Here is an 18,438-nt window from a genome sequence, read left to right on the forward strand (position 1 = left end):
TTCAAATTGATCTGAATTCAGCAGGATCTACAACAGAATAAGCAAAGAAAGTGCAGAATCAGCCCAGGCATCATGCTGGGAGAACATGGAGTGGCAGAGCCTTGGAATGTCTTGAAAATGTAGCAGAGAAATTCAAAGCTGGTTTACAGTGACTCACAGAACTGCTGAAATGGAGGTGGCAGCCCTATTTCCTGAGGATGTGGGTGGCCTAAAGATCTCAGATCTCACAGAATGTACTGGAGGCTGGTTTCCTTGCACTCTTCTGGGAGAACATGGGCCCTTCTCCCTTTATCTCTTATCAAGAAAAGGGTATTATGAATAACACCCTCAAAAGGCTGTCCTTGATCTTGTACTCCCAAAACTCTGATTGATACCGGAACAGTTGGCTGTTGCTCCTCATAACCTATTGCATCTGTTGTTCAGCTGAAGTTTTACTTAAAGTTCCTTTCACAATTAAATACCGGAAATTATCTCACAATGATTTGCTTGAGGTATATTTAAGTGTTGCCATCAGCCACATTATTAAGAAACCTATGATTTCAAAATGACAAAATTCCGACTAATGTCACATTTCTTACTTTTTGCAAGTCCCAGAAATACTAGGGAGTGGGCTTAGTTGCTTCGGGGGGACGGAACGTATGGGACTTATGACATCTTCCAAATTATTAATTAATTCATTTCATTTATTTACCACCACTCTCAGACTAGATGGCTAATAGCAGTTTACAATATAATAAAACCCATAAAATACAATAAAAACATTAATTACAGTAGAACCATGTAAGTAAACTAAAATAAAGGTGGCAGCAATAATATACCCCACAAGAGAACTATACCCACGCTAGCAAACTGCCCACCTACCAGACCCCATGCCTCAAAGAAGATGGCTGAAGATATATCAATGTCTAACATATCTCTCTGGGGGAGGGACTCCAAGCTCTTCCTTGCTCTTGCCTCAAGTAAAAGCTGGGGGGGAAGAGCTCCACCTTGTAGGCCCTGCAGAACTGTTAGGTCTGACAGGGCCTTCAGCTCTTCTGGGAGCCCATTCCACCAGGTAGGACCCAGGACCAAAAAGGCTCTGGCCCTGGTTGAGGCCAGGTGCACTTTCCAGATGCACTTTCTAGTTCCCACAGAGCAAAGTTGACTTATACATATGAACACAGTACAGTGAAGTCAAATGCACAAATATATATAGTGTAGCCCAGTTGTTTTCAGATAGCAGCTAGCTTCAAAAGTATACTGTTCAGTCCCAGTGTTGCACCCATGCAAGGCCTGGGCATTTCCATGCAAGCCTGCAGATCTTTCTCACTTCGCACTTCTCCCAGCAGCCATTTCCAAACCCAGGGGCTTTCTGCACAAGGACCAGTTTTGCTGAATGTTTGCAATATGCAGAAATGCTATATTTAATAGTGGAATTTCATCATTCCGCATACCTTCAATTCTAGTGGAATATTGAAGTCCCGGTAGCGTTGTATTCATTCCCCACATGTTTCTGGTCTCGCTGGAATCGCAACAAAGGAAGCGATATTTTTCCACGTTTCTTCCCACCCCTAGCCATCAATCAAACAGAACAGCCAATGAACTGTTGTGTTCCCGATCCGGAAAAAACCCTTTCCCTTTAAAAACTATTTTTTAAAAATCCAAACACACCAGTTGCAAAGAATATTTGTTTATTCATTGTCTCAGAAAGATCTTTTTTGCTGGCATAGGAGCTGGCGCTTAATCGTTTACATGCTTTTCAAGTAACCCCCCCCCCATGGGCATGATTTGTGGCTGGAATTATGGCCAGTGTCGAACAGGGGGCTGTATTGTGCTTGGGAACTTTAAAGACACTTGCAGTAGGGAGCTTTGTTTTACTATTAAGCACTTCTGTGGACAGACTTTAGCCGGAGAAGCCTTGCTCGTTCGTTGCTTTCGCCGGTCTAAGGATGGCAATCGTGTCTCCGGAAGCTCAGGGGCGAGAGCGAGGGAGGGACATTCTTTCTACCGCTACATTGAGAATGCACATGTCTTTTTCGGATGTGTTGCAGGTTGTTCTCAAGAGTCTAGCGGTTTTTTTTAGGGGGAATCCACTTTTCTGGATTTCCCGAAAAGCACTACAATGAAGCGATTTTTGCGGGAGTGTTGCAGGAGTGTTGCAGATTGTGTACGATGTCATGCGGAACATTGATTTAGTAGCGTTTACCAAAGGTAAGACTTCTGCTACATTTAAGTCATGTGGAATGGTCCCCAGGGAAGTGGATTTCTGAGGTTGTGGAACTCATGTAAAATAATAGTTATACAGGTTTGTAGGCTGCCGTGAGGAGAGGGAAGGCAGTGAAATTGCTCCTTCTTCTGTCAGTAGAGTTCTGCCATACTGTGGTTTCCAATGAAGGATCACTGGATTCAACCTAGTAATACTCTTCTGTCAAAAGCTATAACTGCAAAGTCATAGCATATCTGATGGTCAATGGCCAACTCCAAAGTGAACAATTGTAATGATTTGCAAGGTAGAGAATCCTGAAGAACTTGTGCGGGGATTCCTCACTTTCTCCTGTATTCTTCTCCCCGCACTATTTCCTGTTTTCCTTCTGCTGGCAACAACTATACCCTCTCCCCTTTACCTGCTTCACTTCTCAGCCATTCACCATAAAACCTTTTATTGGCCTTTTATTTGATCTCTGCAGTGGGTATCAAAGCAACTTACATTATTCTCCTTTCTATCCACACAACAACCCTTTGAGATAGGTTTGGCTGACCCCTCCTGCATTTTCCCTCTACCTCATTGCCGCTTTTTGTCTCCTTATGACTGTTTGTGCACTGGGAACTTCACTGCCCCAGCTCCTGTGCAAGAGCACAAATCAGGAGTGGATGAAGTGCACCAAGCCAAATGCTCCCCCATGTGGGTGCAGGAAGAGGTGGGGCAACCTGCCACGACTAAAAATCCAGCCTACAGCCCGTCATGAAACATCCCATGCATAAACAGTCTATGAGGCTGCAAGGGAAAGCAAAATGAACTTATCCCTCGGCTCCTTGGCTTGTCACTCATAGTAAGCCTCCAATTACAGCACAGCTGTTCTTTCATGAACTGAAACTTTATTCCCCTACAAGCCCCAAAACCATGTTCTTTTGGACTTTATTTATGTCTGGGTGGATTTCTGAGATGCTGAACATGGTTCCTGGAGCATAAAAAGTCCTTTTGTGTAAATGGTTGGCTTAAAAACAGAGTGCTCAGACCACTGTATGATCAGGAGAAGGCTGCTTGATCACCTCCCCCTTCCCAGCTCATTCCCCACCTCCAGAAAACAGAAAAGGGGCTGTCTTTTGCCTGCCTTATCCCAAAAAGACTGTGGACACTTTAAAGAAGATTTTGCCTTTGACAATGTAGGTTTGCGATCACACTGCAACTCAGAACAGGAAATGGAGAGGGGATGGCAGGTGCTAGGGCGGGACAACACTACAGAGACTATCATGCCTTTCCCCCTCCATATGGGCTTGCCTCTGGTTGCTCACTAATTGCTGATTGATGGGATGTGCAATTGAGGGTGGTAAATCTAGCTTTGGCAATTTCCCTCATCACGAGTTAAAAATGGCCAAACCTTGACCCAGCTCCTTGACAGCTTTGCGATGCAGGCGACATCATGTGGAGGGGGCTCTAAAAGCCACCAACATTTGAAGGCTGTCCAGGGCAGATTCCTTGTGCAGAAATGGTTGAAGAACTGGAAAGAAACAGAGAGAAATGCTGGCTGGATCCACCCTGTTGTCTGTACATTTGGCTGTTTCTTTTTCAAGCTCTTTAGAGGCAAGGAAACAGATGATAGGAAAAGAGCATAAAAGTAATATTCATCACCTTATTTGTACTACATAAGTAGGCAGATCCCCAGTGAAGCATTTCCTGCAGCATGATCACAAGCTTACAGATTTTATGTTTTGAAAAGAGTCAGCATCTTCTGGGAATGAAAGGGATGTATTAAAATAAAAGTGCATGGATTTTAAAACATTATATTCAGTCGACCAAAGGACTAAAGAAAATTTCAGACCTTGTTCCTGATTTTCTGAAACACAGATAAGGAACTTGGGAAAATCTTCTTCAGACAGAAACTGAGTATATGTTCAAAACAAAACCAATCGGGGAAAGGAGTTGCCAAGGAAAAGGAAACTATCAAAACACTTCATTCCTAATAAATTCTGAATTTTACCAGTGTTTTGAAGAAAGAAATAATGGTCTGGGAATGCCTGTTTGATGATTCATAGTTATTTTCTGGCAGGGCCTCTTGTTATAACATAGATGCAGTCAGTTCGATTCTGGACAAATACTCTGTCTTGAATGAGAAGTGGTATTTTTGAAACAAAAAGCAAGAGGAGAGAATGTGGTCTTGTGTGCTTGGTGGTGGGTTGACAGTTCAGTATTGTGAAGTCAAAGGCTAATTTCAGGTGAGCGCCATATAGGAAGTGTAGGCTTGGTTGTGACCCCACCCCGAATGGTAGTCCCCTCAAGGGATGATGTAGACACAGAATCCTCTTAGCAGCTGGGAAAATGCACCTCCCAATGACAGAAAGTCAATGTTATGCCTCCATTTACAAGTTTTGGCCCTCATTTTTGCCATCTTCTAGTTGTCTCTCCAATCAGGGTAGCCTGGCTGATATCCATTAGAGCAGGGATAGTCAACCTGCGGTCCTCCAGATTATCATGGACTACAATCCCCATGAGCCCCTGCCAGCAAATGCTGGCAGGGGCTCATGGGAATTGTAGTCCATGAACATCTGGAGGACCACAGGTTGTGACTACCCCTGCATTACAGCACATGGTGGCAGGGGCTCAATGGGGCTTGTAGTACATGGACATCCGGATATAGCCACTGCTTGGTCACTCCTGCACTAAAGCCTGTACCTTGTCTACTGTGCCCCCCATTCTGGAAAGGGCTTCCTGAGGTGGTATGGCTGGATGCCACCTCTAGAGAAGTTTAGGAGGCACTACAAGGCCATTCTATTTGCCAGAACTTGTAATAGGGTATATTCTGCGAGTGTCTATTTGAGGGAGGGGAGTTCTATTTTTTAATTTTATTCTGTGCATATATAATTTATTCTGTACAGGAGCACATTTGTATAAAGTGAATAAGGTTTCATCAAAATTCTGACTAGATTTTTATGTGTATGACCACAAGATGGCAATAGTTTCATACAGGAAGCCAAAACCCTTCACTCTTTTTGTGTTCAAGGAAACCAGTAGCTGCATTAGTAGGAGAAAAAACCCAGAGCCAGAATCCATCCATCCATCCATCCATCCTTTATTTGTTTGTTTGTTTGTTTGTTTGTTTGTTTGTTTGTTTGTTTGTTTGTTTGTTTGTTTATTTATTTATTTATTTATTTATTTATTTATTTATTTATTTATTTATTTATTTATTTATACATTGAGTCACAGCCAACATACGGCAACCCTATGGGGTTTTCTATGCAAGAGACGTTTGGAGATGGTTTTCAATGGCTTGCCTCTGACTCTTTCCACACTAGGGATATTGTTTAGATTTGCATTTTTAAAAGGTCGAGTTCTTCGTCTACTTCCACACTGAAATTTGCCTTTTCAGGCACAGACCTGAATTGCCCCCTCATTTGCTCCGTAGCAAAGGAGCCCCCAGAAATACGGTTTTCGTTTTTTAAAGCGGAGTCTTATTTGGGTCTTTTGGTGTGGAAATGCATGCATTTGGTTTTTTGCAGTGCCCGCCATCATCACTATCCTCCCTCGCCCCACCTTATTCCCTCTCCCATAGGAAAGGTGCCCTAATGCTCCCCTCTTCCATATGCCCTGCACCTAGCTCTTTTTTTTCCCCTCCCAATAGTGCCCCTTCATTCCACATTTTATTGACTGCCCCCCTTCCCCGCAAGGTGTCCTTTTAAAAGACAAGGTTATCACATTAAATTGCTGTGGCATTGTAGCAAATAACATCTGCCCCCCCTGGAGGATTAAGAAGGCACTCATGGATTTCCCCCAGGTGTCCTTCCCCCATCCAAGCCCACAGCTGGCTTCTGAAGGATGGGGGGGGGGGCAAGAGAAATCTATGTGCGCCCTCTCCCATCAGAGCCCACACATGCCTCATGCAGCATTGGGGAAGGTTCCCTGATGCTTCACAGGGTGGCAGTCAGAAAGAGAGGCACGAGGTCCCCCATTCAAAGCCCACAGGCACCTCATGCAGTGCAGGCTTAGGTTGGGGAGGCAAGGGGACCTCAGCGCTTCTCCTCCCCCAATGCAATCTGACAGCCACCCCGTGCAGCATCGGGGAGCCTTCCCTGACACCACACAAGGCGTGCGTGGGCTCAGATGGGGGAAAGGGCAGCTGGGGGAAGTCAATGTCTGCCTTCTCTAATCCTCCAGGGACAAAAAAAAAAGTCTTGTTTGTTACAGTGCCACAGCGTTGTAATGCAATAACCTCATTTATTTATTTTTTTGTGTGGGAGGGACTCACCTTGCTCAGCTCCAACCACCTCCAATGACACAGGACAATTAAGTGGTTGGAACCTCAACTGGCAAATGTTTGAATGGCTACTGCCCTTCCCCTCCCCACCCCTCCCAGGCCCACCATTAGCCATGTGGTAGAGATTCTGGTAATCCATAGAGAGGTGCAATGTCACTTCCAGGTGTCCTCTGGAAGTTTCATCATACCAGCATTGACAGCTGCCCTCATATCATTGTTCCCCTGGGAGACCTGTGAATTTAGATTTGTGGGGAAGCATATGGAGATGGAGAGGGATAATTGACAGCTCCCTTAGTTGTTGTTAACCATGGACAGGAAAAAGGCACAATATGAAGAAAAAGGGGTCAGTTTTGATCAGCAAAATGGCAATGGGGGGAAAGTTGCATCACTCCCCCCCCCTTTTCCACACCACAGTTCTAATTCAAACTGGGACCCTACCTGGCTGCCATTTTCCTCTTTGAAAAATACCGGGAAGATGGATTCATGTATCTGTCAGCATCACATCTGATTTGCCCTGATGTCTTACTTTTAGAGAGGAAGCTAGTATGGATAACGGGATTGTACTTTCCAGCCAATGTCCAAAACATCTGACCAGGTCATGGTATTAAAGCCCAGGTATGAGTCTGCTGTACCCTGCCAACCTGGCAAGCACAATACAAACTGCCTGCTCTTTGTACAGGTGTTTCCTCCAGTCAAAGAGCATATGTTTCCTGCCAAAAGCCAAACAAGCAGGTTACTGGATTTATTCTGTATAGTAAAGGAGTTCTTTTTCTAATCCTCTTGTGGATCTCTTCTGCAACCATCGCTGTGCATTTGGTCCCCATCGCTGACAGCAAAGCCATTGCATGAGACCGTCATGCCTTTCCCTCTCCTCCCTTACTCGCATACCCTTCCTGTTTCAAGAGGTACCCATCCCTGTTTCTTAACCACTTCTAGACACAGTGTGCTTGCAAAGCAATTTTTAAAAAGGACCCTCCCAAGCCAGGCAATGAAGTTTGAACTGTCTTCTGCAGTTTGCTCAGATCTTATATATCGTTGTACCCCTTGCTATTTATTTAATCAGTTGGGTTCTTTAAATCAGTCAAGTGGCTGAGAAAGGACTCTTGGTTTTACTAGCTTTCAATTAAATTACACTTAAGCTGGAACTCTTTAAGGGCTAGAGTAACATTTGCAATGTATGTCTTTTATCACATCCTTGTAAATAAGCTGCAAAGAAGGCTAAGACTGGTTGCTTCTGGCAGCAGTGGAATGACTAAGAAAGCTCAGCAAGTGGAGGGTCCTGTCCTGTTGCTAGAAGGCTCTCCGGACTGTTTATGGGCACAGCACAGAAATTAACTCCCATGGAACTGGGCCCATAGGGTTGCCAACCTTCAGGTGGGTTGCATAGAACTCCAGGCCCCATTTAAAGGTTGGCAGCCCTAGCTGGATGTGTTAACAAAGCATAAATTCTTGTCTTATGTGCTGTTTGCCTGTGTTGGCATCATTTAGAAAGAGTGTTGCTCCTCCATATCCAGATACTTGGACTTTTTTGTTGTTAATCTGATCTACCATAAATGGCAGAAAAGACTTGAACCAATGCTTCCCTAGTGGAAGGTGCCTAGGCTCACCACAAACCATCGAGTTTGTTTGGCTTTCTTTCCTTGATAGCCACAGGTTTCCCAGCTATACTGTAAAATGCTTTGGTTAGTAAGACGAGAAGTATTGTAGATAGCTCAACATCTGTAAGATCATTTGTGTTCCTTCTGCCATTTCTCTTATCTGCAGCAAAGAATTGCTACTCCCTAATTCTCCTAACATGCATTTTCACCTCACCCTGCAAACTGCCAAGAGTGCTAATACAAACTTCAATCTACAGAAAATCAGATTGGACACTGGATCATGTGTTTCCTTCCTTCCTCTTATGCAACATCTCACTAACTGTTAAATTCAGGGAGGGGGGAGGAGCTCCTGTCATTTGCAGCCTTGAGAGAACACAGCGACCTTCAAATATTTTCATGTAACATTTACGCTTACCTTTTAAAACTCCTGCTTCCATACCTCAGTCCAGTCAGTATCTACACAAGTTATGATTTAATTACTTCTGCTTTTTCATGTGTAATTTCTTCTGAAGGAGCTATTCACATGGAGAAAACAGTTTGGCTACCACTCTGTACCCAAAAGAAAACAAGATGATCAGAAAAGGAAGATGAACTTAGTGTAGATTTAGAGACTGGAGGTACAAATGTCCTAATTCTGCAGCTTCTGGTTAACAGTCCCATAGACATCAAGGGGTCAAATTACATTAAGTTACAGGGAGTAGTAAAACACCAGTTATCCTACAATCCAGGGAGTAGTCTGCATGGGGCTTTTTATTCAGTTCCACTTCAAATGAATCCCTCTCGTTTCCATTTTGATTTCTGGCACTTTAAATTTTCCCTCTGCAACATGCATGATTGATCCAGAGTGACCCTACCTTTTCTCCATGATATCCAGAAGTGGATATAACCCTCAATATTTGAAGCGTCCTGCTTTTTGCAAATTAACTCCTTTCTCTGTGCCTGGTAGCAAAGCAGTCTTCCCTGATTGGCCAGGGTATCAGTTCAAAGACTTCCTGGTTCCCGGTTACAAAGCTTCCCTTAAAGTGACTGTGCTTCAGAAGCCCTAACTTCTCTCAGCAGATATTTGCCTCTTGGATTTATTTCCCCTCCTCTGCTATCTTCAATCCTCTCTCCTCATTCATTCAAGAAAAGAAAGAGACTCCTGCCTCTCTCCATTCTGAGCTTCCCCAATTGAGTGCAGAACACTTTCTGTTTCAATGGGGGGGGGGGATAGAGGAAGACCCAAGTTCAAATCGATCTGAATTCAGCAGGCTCCACAATGGAAAAAACAAAGTAAGTGCAGAATCATCCCTAAAATTTCTTCAGATATATTCCTTGCACCTGACAAAGTGAACTCTGCTCCACAAAATAGTTCTCATAAAAACAATCCAGGACAAATTCCATACATGTTGGACAATGCACTTTGAATGTGCTTTTTGCAGCTGGATTTTCTTGTGTGAAACAGGAAAATCCACTTCTATAGTGCATTGGAAGTGCAATATCCAACGTGTATTGAATGGGCCTATGTCTACTCAGAACCCTACTTAAGTCTACCTGATGGGGCTTACTTTCAGGAAAGTGGCCTTTGGATTCCACAGTTAGTCTTTTAAGTGTTACAAAGTCTTCTGTTGTGTTGCACTAACAGACAGATACAACTCCCCTCTGGAATGTCTTCTTTCTGAAGTCTGCATGTTTTCAGTGATGCAAATTCATATTTACTCTTTACATTGCTATTATACAAATACTAGAAATTAAGCCTGCTGTCGTTAAATACAGCGGGCACTAGGAATGTGGGTGGGGGGAGGGGGAGAAGGAAGGGAGAAATAGACACATGGAGAAAGATAGAAAGGAAGAAAGGGATGAGGCGAGAAAGAGAGGAAGGATGAGTGAGAGAAGAAGAGTAAGGCAGGGACGAAGGAGGTAGGAAGGAAGGGAGAGGCAAGGGAATGGTGGGAGGAAGGAAGGGAGGAACGGAAGGGTGGGGGCGAGGGGGAAGGGTGGGGGCGAGGGGGAAGGGTGGGGAGGGGAAGGTGCAGTAGTGATGGGTGAGTGGGTGGTAGTGGGGAGGCAAGTGGTAGTGTTTGGGGTGTGTGGAGAAGGCGGGTGGGTATGGTGGGTTGGGATAGTGGAGGTATGGCCTCCCGGCCGGTCGGCATAACATAGCTGGATGTCAGAGGACGTACCGCGCCGTGTGCCAGGCACGTGGTCCATCTGTAGCATTGGCCGGGTGGCTGGGGTGCGTTGCGGGCGGTGGCAGGGACGGTGGGGTGGGGAGGGGTGGAGGGGGTGTGGGGCGAGGCGTGCTGTTGGTTGGGGGGGTTCGTCCTCATGGTGGGGTGGTGGCGGCAGCCGCAGGGGACGGCATGGAAAGTCGGCGAAGCATCTGGAGGGCAGAAGGGGCACGGGGCGGGGCCTCGGTCGGAGTCGTGAAGCGACCGAATCGGGAGGAGGGAAGCTGGCAAGGTGAGGATGTTGGGGTGAGAGTAGGGGGCGGGGAAGGTGGAGTGGGGTGGCGGAGGGCAGTGATGATGGGTCATAGTTGGAAGAGGGGGGGGCAGTCGTGTTGGGAAGCATTGTCGGAGGTCAGGCTGGATGGGTGTGGGAGAGTGGCGGGTGGGGTAGCAGGCGAGGCGGGCAAGCGGTGGCGGAGGAAGGGTAGGGCGGGCGGCTGGCGAGGTTGCTCGGCAGGTGTCAGGCTAGGAATGGTGGGCGGCAGGGGAAGGTAGGCGACGTCAGGAGGTGGGTGGTTCAGGAGGGAGGCTGAGCAGCGGAGGGGCCAATTGGCTGGTGCGAAGTGCCAGCCGATTGGGCCCCCCGCTGGTCAGTTGGGGGGCAGGAGGCGAATCGTCTGCCTTCCCCATCACGGACGGACTCCTCCCAGGGAGCCCTTATTCTTTTATTTTTAACCGCGGAGTGGTTAAAGATTATCTTGCTTTTCAGTTACCAAGGAAGCTTACAAGACAATAAAATAATCAAAATACAAAAACACACCCATCAACCAATAGCAGATCAAAAGAGGGGCACTAGCAAGAAATTGCGTGAAGTCTTATTCCTTCCCTTATGGCTGCTACCTCTGCTGCCCCCAGGTGTGGCTCCACTCATCATTTCCGACTGCTGTTCTGCCTCTGGCTTACCTCTCCTTCCCCCTCTCTCCTCCACCATCAGCAGCAACATCTTTAATTTATAGGCCTACATGCCCTCCCTTGTTATATTGGCTCATTTCCCCTTGCCTGTATTACCTTTCATGCTTTCCTGCCCACACTTTAATTTCTCCCCACATGGTAGGGGGAAGAAGCAGGAAGGAGAAAATTCATAACTAGCCTCAACTTCCCAAGCTGCTAAGAGAAGGGGACAAGGGGGACAAAATTTCTAGGGCCCAAGCCAGGTGGAGGACCATGAAGCTGCATTCATTTCAGTTTATTTTACTGTAGCCACTAGGAGGACAGAGAAAGCAATGTACAGCAGTGGTCCCCAACCCACAGTCTACGGACTAGTCCTGGTCCATGGATCAGTCGGTACTTGTCTGTGGCTCCTCCTCGTCCTCCTCCCTGGCTGCTTCCTGGGGGCTGCCCTACCACTCTGCTGCCGGCTCACCTTTGGTGCTCTCCAGTGGCTGCCATGGCTCGGGCTCCCCCTCAGCATGGCACTGTGCAGCTGCTGCTGGCAGCGCCCCCAAGTGGGCATCGGGAAGTCAGGGGCATCAGCGGGAAAGCAAGCAGAGCAGGGGCTCAGGCGGCAGTGGTGATGTCCCCCGGCAAAAGACAACCCCCCCCCCCCCCAGGTCTCAGTAAAATTGTCAAGCATTGACTGGTCCCCGGTGATAAAAAGGTTGGGGACCACTGATGTACAGTATACAGCAGGAGCTTTGATTCTTCTGACTGGGCCTTTCTGCAACCTTTACTAGGAGGCTGAGGGAAATCCTTGCTTCTCAGATACTATGAAACCCATCAACCAAGCAAGCACTGGAGCAAGGCATGGCTGCTACAATCATGGCCAGGATGTATCCTCCTAATAAGGTCATAATCATCATTAATCTAAGGTTTCCTTCTTCCTTTAGCTCCACTCAGCTCTACAGTTTTGTTTGTGCAAACTGTTCTTGCACAGCCTGTTAATGTGTCATGGCATTAAAAAAGAAAAAAACCTTTCATTATGTTTTCCTTCATTTATCTTCCTATTTCCCATACTTTTGTCCTCCTTCATGCTGCTCTCTTCCTCTCCCGAGATGCCTTTATTCTTTCCCCCCTTATTTTCCAGTTTCATCCTTATCCTGGTTGGCACATTAGAAAATACTGCATAGTAGTATAGCAGTGAACCCCTGTGTGATACTCACATCCCTTTTTCATTCATGCTGAGTGCCTACCACTCTCTTAAACCTCTCTACATAGGTCAGGGCATCACCTTTGCCAACCATTTGGTCTCTCAAAATATACAGAAAGCCATGGTCATTTCACATGGTCAGCTTACACAGAGCTATTGGGACTGGGACTCAAATACTATTCCAATCAATTGCTGCCACCATTCATTCATCTCCTATAATATATGGAGGCACTAAAGTAGTATATTATGTATCTGTTTTCTTAGACATATAAGCTCTTAGGGTAAACAAATAAAAAAGGTCATTGTTATTCATGGTATGAACATAACAGTCAGGAAAGTAAGGTACAAGTAACAATGTTTCACTTCCTCTGACCTTTGGAACAGAAATCCTATTCCTGCAACTGGGATCCTTCATTTTCTGTTTTCATGCTGCATTAAGTAACTCTTCTAAATGGTTCTATTCCAGTCAGAAGGCGGTCTATCCCCCCTTCAGGTCATAAACTGCTGACTTCTTTGCTTCTAACCCCTAACTAAATTGTGGTTCTAAACAGGTGTTTTCCAACTGAAATTCAAGATTTCATTGGATCTCATTGGTTGCACTTAGGGAGAGGCGGAACCTACCATGTCTGTCACAACCTATAAATATGAGGAACAGGAGGGGGGGGGTGGTCATATTTTCACATACTCTATCAAACTGCTTCCCCCCTCCTCTATACATGATTTGTAATGGGATGTTAATCTGATTTAGTGGTTACACATGTGAAGCAGAAGTTAGAAGTCCTCCGCCTTTAACTAGATTTAATTCTGTTTTAAACACTGTTATTATTTTGTTATTATTATTGTACAAGTGGGAAGCCACAAGGATTGGTGGGAGGCATCTCTTTTCATTCCCTCAACTACTACTTCTTCCCATTTCCTGAAAGCCCCTATAGCCTCTCTCTTTTTCATGCTTTCCTTCCAGGTTTGCCCATCTCCAGACGGGACCAGGAGATCTCCTGGAATTACAACAGATTCCCCCAATTACAGTGATCAGTTTCTTCTTAGAGTTGCCAGCTCCAGGCTGGGAAATTTCTGGAGATCTGAGGGAGGAGCCACGGGAGGGTAAGGGTTGGGGAGGGATGCTCACCTTCATGTCCTTCAGGTTATGTGCAGATTGGAGCTTTTTCCCAGGAAAAATGCTTTTGAGGGAAATGCCAGGTACCAATTCAAAAATATTTAGAATGGATCCCCTACAAGCTACACACATCAAATGCACAGGGTACCTCACCCTGCTGCCCATTTTTCTACAATCTCTCCAAGTTGTGGGCAGGGGAGGTGTTGAAGTTTGCTTTGAAGTTAGGTAAATATTTTGAGCCAAGACTGTCTGGAAATGTATCCACTCACAAACTACCAAGAAATGCCACGTGGGAACTTTTTGCCAGTTGATCTACCATGAAGTGAGGTTCATTAACCATGAACCAGCCAAAATTTATCACAAACTTTAATTCCTGAACCAGTTTATGCCCATCACACTTTCCGTGTGACTCATTGCCTGCTCTAATATTGGATTGTTGGTATTAAGAAGGCAAATAATTTGCAGATACATGGTGAAGCAGCTACATGTACTTTTAAAACTCTTGGAATCTGCCCAGTTTCATGAAACTTGTGGCTTTACAGTTTAAGATTCTGAGCAGATACAACAATCACATTATTAACTTGTAGTTCTAATTGGCTGGATACACATCTTGGCTGTAAATTTAAGATATTTCAAAGAGATATTACCCAATTATCCATGTTAAAGGAAGATAGTTCAAAAAATCAATTGAGTGAGATATTCAATTTAGAAAGAAAAAATCCAGGCCAAAATAATCCTTAGTTGCATTGCCACCCACAATTTACACAACATTTAAACATTTAAATACAGCTGTCAGAAACTGAATCAGGGTACAAGCCATGCTACTTATTGGGGAGCAGTCATGGCTCAGTGGCGGAGTATCTGTAGGGCCTGCAGAAAATCCCCGGTTCAATCCCCAGCTTCTCCAATTAAAGAATCTGGCAGTCGGCATTGTCAAAGACCTCAGAGAGCTGCTGCCATTCTGAGTAGATCAGGGGTAGTCAAACTGTGGCCCTCCAGATGTCCATGGACTACAATTCCCATGAGCCCCTGCCAGCATTTGCTTGCAGGGGCTCATGGGAATTGTAGTCCATGGACATCTGGAGGGCCGCAGTTTGACTACCCCTGGAGTAGATAGATCAAGGGTCTGATTCATTATAAGGTGGCTTCATGTGCTCAAACAAGTAATCTGAGTTAAATTAGTGAAAATTAATTGTAGAGTTTGTGGCAAGTAGCTAAAAAGACAAGTGTCGGTCAGCAATTTGGCTCTACTTTCCATAACTGCAACTGTAACAACACTTAATTTTAAGCCAATAGTAGCCTCTGAGAGGCTGTAGATGCCTTAATATCCGGAGGGGGGGTGGGAACTCAATAGATTTTAGCTTTACTTTCTTGGGTAGGTTTTCCTGCCACAATATCAAGCTGCTCTGACAGGAAAGAAGATAAGATGTGTGTTGGCTGAGGGAATGTAATTTGTACCTCAGAGGCCTGCTCAGCATTAGAGACACAGCGTTGTTTTAGCCGAGTGCCAAGGCTGCACAGCTGGTGTCAACATGGACAAAAGGGGTGGCTGTTGATTTTGCTGAGATGTTTTCTCTATTGGCTTCCACCAGCAGCAGATTTACATCAACCAGGCACCTATCCTTGTTGCCTCATGACAGCCTCAGATGTTAGAGAGTCACAGCATATGTAAATGATGCACTGACACCTTGGATGTAGGAGGACAAATCAAAGATAAAATTCTAAAAAAGAAAAGAATAATATTTGTATTCATAAGTCATCCACCCAGACAGTCTCCTGATAATGAGCAATTAAAGATGAATAACAATGAACCAAAAAGCCTGAAACTGTGAAAATGGTAGCTATATTAGTTATCGGGCATTTATCCAAGCAGGATAGCACTAGGATAATTACCTGCATATCTTATTATTACAGGGGAAGGGAAGGGAAGGGAAGGGAAGGGAAGGGAAGGGAAGGGAAGGGAAGGGAAGGAACGAACGAACGAACGAACGAACGAACGAACGAACGAACGAACGAACGAACGAGCAAACCTTGTAAGATGTGGTTGCTAGATTTTTTTCTTTTGAAGTTTATGAAAATACATTTTACATGTGATGAGCTCAATAATGCGTCTTATGCTTTAATGCAAAAGTGTTGTAATTATATAATATTCAGAATTTAGCTTTACAATGTATGCTAATACATGTTCACAATACATATCATTTTACATAAAGGGGAATCTCCATTCAATCCTTATTCTCAAAGCTGTGATAATATTAGTCAATATAGAACTGTGGATTCCTCAATGTGGACTCAGAAGAAAAAAGGAAATCACGAGGCACAGTGATATAGTAGTCTTCTCTATGTTTATAGGTGAAAAGGTTATAGCATAAAGTCATAAAGAGTCAACCAAAATGGGATCCTAGGTTAAATTACCCGCTTTCTGTTTTATCTTCATCAGTGGTTGCTCTTCCAATATACTGTCATAGTAGTAGTCGTAGTATCACATTGGCAAAATGCTCATAATTGTCTGGGGATTTCATAAAGTGCCCCAATAATATTAGTGGCATATTAATATTTGGATTACCCAACTCTTTTTTTCATTTTTACCCAGCCAATCGGATCAGATAATTGATCTGCATCTGTATGTAATAACTTCATTCTTTCCATGTGCAGCTGTCATGTTGGGAAAAACAGATGAACTGCAAAGTGTGTTGACAGGTAAGAAGAGAGTTCAGATTGTTCTAAACAAAACCTTTTCTTACTGCAGGATGTGAACCACCTGGAACTATGCTGCTTGCTTGGGAAGGCCTCTGGCTTGGAGCCAACCACCTGCTTTGCATTGGAAGTTTCAGTACCTGCTTTGTTTGGTTAAAGGATCTTGGACAGATGGGAATGGGGGACAACCTTTGTCTTCATGAGACCTGGAAGAGCCACTGCCAGTCAGTGACAACAGAACTGAAGCAGATGGTCTGATTTGGTATACAGCTTTCATACATTCATATATTTTGAGGTGATCAGCTCTTAAACCATCTGAACAAATGTGGCTTTAGGGGGGTATGGCAGCCACAAATCATACCAAACTCATTGAAAGGATGATTGTGCATAACCACTGGGTAATGGGATGTGTAGGGATCACTAAGAAATCTATTGTATTTATCTACAGTATTGTTATCCTGTCTCTCTGCTCAATTGGAGCCACAAAGCAGGCTAAACTGAATGGCCACTTCTCCCACAGTATCCATACTGAATTATCTGTGTACCGGTCTGCAGTCACACAGCAACCTCAACCCATGACTGTACAGCTAGGAAGCAGCATAAACCTACTAAAACTTGCAGCTACCTTAATGCAAGATACCTATGAACATCAGCTCTACAGACAATTATTAAGAGTATCTTGACCTCTTTGAAATTAACATATAATGTGGTCATTTTTCACTATATGAGTAGCATGAAAAGTTGACAATCAATTGGTACAAGATCCTGTTCAGCAAAAAACAGAAATGACTCAAAATAAAGCTCTTTGGGTGAAAATAACTCTCAATATGTGTGTACTGAAAGATTCTACCTTGCAGGACTCCACTCAAAGCCAAATATCAAAATAACATAGAGTGACACCATGAAACTTAAATCATACCTTTCCTTGTTAAGCCAACACAACAGCTCATAGACTTGGCAAATGTTGCCTCTCCCTGGAAAGGTTTGACATTGTAAGCAAGAGCAGAACCTTCTGCATCACTCTCTGGGGATTCTGCAGGCTGGCTGGCTTGGGAGAGATTAATAGCATGACAACGTGACAGTTTTCAAAAAACACAGCCCCAGCCTTTTGTTTCAGTGTTTCAGTGATATACAGCAGGCCTGTCATGTGGGCAGAAAGGGAACGTTTTATAGGAGGGATTTTGGGCAGGGAGCCTCTGAGAGATGGGCTGCCAGGTCTAGCAACCGCCTCCTTGCAGTGTGAGCTTAGCTCCTTGTAAGTACAGGGTGCTGCTCACACATTAATTGCTGCTTCCATATAGGGATATGATATTCTTTCAAAGGGAAGGACTATCACACTCCTGATGGTTGGCTGTTTGAAATCTTTCTTGCAGAACAGATGAGCCTCCTTCTCCCTATGACAGCTATAAAAAACCTCAGCCGCATATACTATCTAGGCTTCCTGCAAATTCATGTTCTAAGCAGAAGCAATTAATTAAGAACATTATCTGCAGAAAGGGTCATTAATGTGAAGTCTGAAATTCCTTTGATGAAGCTATGGGCAGCAAAAGTTGGCAAATAATGTAAGTGACAGGCATATTGACTAAGGGAAATATATCAGTGTCACCATTTTAGGATGAGCACTATTAGGTTTTCACGTGTGGTGTTTCCACTAACATTTGCATGATTGGGATGGGCTTTTAGGGAGCAGAATCAATGTCACCATTTCCCTACTGGTGTTGGGTAATTCCTTTGAACTTGCAGCTGAGGAAAGGAGACTTTTCATTCCATTCCAGGAGGTGGAAGCCCTGTGCAAATAACACCACTGTTTTAACCAAGAGTGGCCTTAAATGTTGCCTCCTCCGGCTTTTTTTTTTTGTTCTAAAATTGTGGTCCAAAACTGCATGGAAGTTGGGTTTGACCCAGGTATTCTCTCACACTTTGCATTCTGCACAAAGGTGATCTATTCCAAGAGCAAATTATTTTATGTTCATTAATTGTTCTCTCTAATGAGGAACAACCTGGGGCTAGATTGCCCTCACATTTTTTGCCACTGTAAAGCTTGCTGAATTCTGGTTGATTTGAACCCGTGTCTACAGCCTTCCTGTTTCCTGATTTAAAACACATCGCCCTTCTGCATTTGCATTGTCCCAATTTTTGGTTCCTTTCCACTTGATTGGGAGTCAGGGGGTCAGGTGAAGCTTCAGCCAACATTGGAGAACAAGGCTGAAGAGTGATGCGGAGACAGGCAATGGCAAACCACCTCCAAACATCTCTTGCCTGGATCTCATGACTGTACTACATA

General features: G+C 44.5%; 1 long non-coding RNA gene across 5 annotated transcripts in view; it reads right to left on the bottom strand.

Moving 5' to 3' along the window:
• The window catches only part of LOC143836090 (uncharacterized), a 21,778-nt gene extending 4,583 nt beyond the window's left edge, over window positions 1–17,195 (bottom strand). For 3 of the 5 annotated variants that reach the window (XR_013230508.1, XR_013230511.1, XR_013230512.1), the window contains exons 1-3: window positions 17,074–17,195; window positions 8,463–8,596; window positions 1,434–3,698 (exon numbers count right to left, since the gene is read on the bottom strand). This is a non-coding gene — a long non-coding RNA (uncharacterized LOC143836090). Of the gene's footprint in view, window positions 1–1,433; window positions 3,699–8,462; window positions 8,597–14,915; window positions 15,179–17,073 lie in introns of all 5 variants that reach the window. The other 2 variants (XR_013230510.1, XR_013230509.1) reach the window with 2 other exon arrangements.
• Window positions 17,196–18,438: the final 1,243 nt, after the last annotated feature.

This window comes from Paroedura picta, chromosome 4 (genome assembly GCF_049243985.1).
Source record: "Paroedura picta isolate Pp20150507F chromosome 4, Ppicta_v3.0, whole genome shotgun sequence".
NCBI classification, from domain to species: domain Eukaryota; kingdom Metazoa; phylum Chordata; class Lepidosauria; order Squamata; family Gekkonidae; genus Paroedura; species Paroedura picta.